Genomic DNA, 3,296 nt, shown 5'->3' on the forward strand with positions numbered 1-3,296 from the left:
GGTCATCTTGAAACCCAAGATCATGTTGGAGTACTAGAAATATGTTTTCATGAGGTAGTACCATTTTCCCTAATGTTAAAGGCTTATTTAGTCAAGCGACTATTTGTTTCCCTAACAGAGTTGCCAAAAATCTATCAATAAACAGGTTATTGTTTCTGATTTTAACTCTTCAATGCCCTAATTTGTGAACAACATCTAATTACAATAGTTGGAAATTCACTTCTAAAAAGACTTACTTTCCTCTAAATTATTAGTTATAGCTCCATATTGCGAAATATGCAATGAATTTTGTTTAGTCCTAAATCTAATCAAGGTATGTTCTTAACCAAAGAACAAGAGAGGTAAACCAAGTCAAACCTATACAGGATTTAACTTAGGCAAGAAAGGATATTTTGAGGGTTGATTAAGTCTATGATTTCACACATCTTATGAACTTATAGTTAATATGTACTAAGGCTAACTGATCTATCTAGAAACTAGAATGTAGAGAGAGAGAGAGAGAGAGAGAGAGAGAGAGAGAGAGAGAGAGAGAGAGAGAGAGAGAGAGAGAGAGAGAGAGAGAGAGAGATTAAATTGAATGAAAACATCTAAAGGACCTCTTTTAAGCCTATAATGACAATATTTATCATATTCAACTTATTGTTTCAAAATAGGGGGATGAAGCTCTATCCATTCCTCGTTTCAATCCAGAATAAAGAGAAAACAAGCAATTAACAATTAACCAAAATGGAATAGAAAATAATTGATATAGAAATACCATTCAATTGACTTTGCAACATCAAGTACTTCACACCAAAAATTTTCCAACCATTTATTAATCTTTCATTAGGGATTCCAAGATGTTCGTTATAATGGAAGTTCAATCGGTTCATCTCCTCCAAAATGACAAATGACAAGGAGTTAGTTCTATTGGAATAATAGATGGAGTAACTGAGAGGGGGGGTGAATCAGTTACCACAAAATAATTCATAGATCCCTTAGATGTCTTAAATACCTATTTACTATCAATATTCGGTAAACACTATAAAATTGTTAAAACTTAGTAGATTAACTAGTTACTGATCATCTAGCATTCATAATTATTAATATGCATGCAAAGGTTAAATAAAATGAACACAAGACACACCAGATTTAACGTGAAAACCCAGTATGGGAAAAAACACCAAGTAACTAGCTACCAATTTTTCACTCTCTTAAGTGAGCCTTGTTAGGAGCCAACCCTGTTAAAGATTACAATACACACTGTTACGTTATTAGAGGATTTACAAAATGGCTATTAAACCAACTCTGTTAAGAGATTTGAAATCACTACTACAATAGTTAGAAAGTAACAATGAATTGACCTGAATAAGATGCAATTGGATTTGCTGATTACAGGTCTTTGTTCATCATCATTAGATCCTCCTTGATCAAATATAGCTTTGTTGCTCCTCAATGATAGCTGATCATTCTTCAAATTTGCTTCCACAATAATCAGTCCTCATATCACATCAATTCTACTTCCACACTTAGAATTTGCAACTTGACCTCTTATTTATACCATTTAGATTATCAAGTCAACTCATTCTCATGTTACATTTACCAATAATTCATACATCAGTCGGCTACAAATATTACTTTAAACAAATAAACATTATTTCATAAAACAATGAAATCCTTCATTGGCTAACCCTGCTCGGTAAATACTGCTTCCAGAAATTTCCTGAGTTAACCATCTTGACTCGGTTAAAATTGTAACAATTGTAAAATCCTTTGGCTCCCAAGTTTACTTGGTAAGAACTAAATTCCTTCACTGTCCATGAGAGCTCAGTAAGAACTGTGTCTGCCACATTTTCCTTTGATGATCGAGTGAGCTCGATAAGAGCTATTTCTGCCATATTTCCCTTTGATGACTGAGTGAGCTTGGTAACAACTAAATTTCTTTGTTTAACCTTAAAAGCTTGGTAACAACTGTCTACTCGGTAGATACTGTAAACCTTCTTTACTAACCTTATAGGCTTGGTAGACATTGTCTTTTGCCTTGCTGACCATCTAAGCTCGGTAGACTCTATCTTTTGCCTTGCTAACCATCTGAGTTCAGTAGACTCTATTTGATAACTGATATGACATTTGTGTGACATCAAAGATAACACACAATTGAACAATTGTATCCAACAATCTCCCTCTTTGGCATTGATGGCAACACAACATGTCATAGCATAATGAAATTTAAAAACAAGAATACTTCACTCTCTTCTTCAAATACAACAAACTCCCTCTTTCATAATAATCTCTCCCTCTTTCACAAACTCTTATTATTTTGCAAATTTCAAAAAGATATAATAGTATACTCTCCCTTTTTGATAGCACATGCCAAAGACAACATAAATCAACTGAATAGCATTGTACCTGATGTAGTGATTCATATGCAATGTATTCATTGGTTTGCTACATCAACTGATAGATCTTCAATTCTATTCCTATTGATGCATCACTAAAACTGTATTTTAGTGAGCTTCAGATAGGGGAATGACCCCTAACTTACCTCTTAGATACAAGAATGCATCCTTAGGTAAAGGCTTTGTGAATATGTTAGCAATTTGTTCTTTTGTATGGACATATTCCAATTTGATTTCCTTTTCTTGTACCAATTCTCTAAAAAAGTGATACTTTATGGCAATATGCTTGGTTTTTGAATGCATCACTGGATTCTTGGATATGTTTATTGCAGTTGTGTTGTCACAAAACATAACAACAGGTTCTTTGATTTCTTGCTTCATACCTTCCAATAATTGTTTGAACCACACAATGTTTGAACAGTTTACTCTTGTTGCAACATATTCAACCTCTATTATGGACTAGGATGTAAAATTTTTCTTTTTTACTTGTCCAAGAAACCAACCTTTTTCCAAGAAAGAAAGCTCCTCTACTTGTGCTCTTTCTATCATCAACATTCCCTGTCCAATCTGCATTAGTGAACACTTTTAAATCCATATTTCCTCCAAGTTTATACCATAATCCATAATCTTCAGTTCCTTTTAAGTATCTCATGATCCTTTTGATTACCATCATTTGATTTTCTTTTGGTTTTGCTGAGAATCCTTCTACAATTCCTACTACAAGGGCAATGTCTAGTCTTGTATGCACTACATACTGCAACTTTCCAATCATAGATCTATACAATGTCCGATCCACTTCTTTTAATTCATCATCTTTGGTAAGTTTCAATCCAATACACATAGGAGTTCCAACAGGTTTGCAGTCTTCCATACCAAACTTTTTTAGTATCTCCTTGATGTATTTAGATTAAGTGATGT

Source organism: Cupressus sempervirens, chromosome 11 (genome assembly GCF_028749045.1).
Source record: "Cupressus sempervirens isolate cs-2001-9-10 chromosome 11, ASM2874904v1, whole genome shotgun sequence".
In the NCBI taxonomy this organism is placed as follows: Eukaryota; Viridiplantae; Streptophyta; class Pinopsida; order Cupressales; family Cupressaceae; genus Cupressus; species Cupressus sempervirens.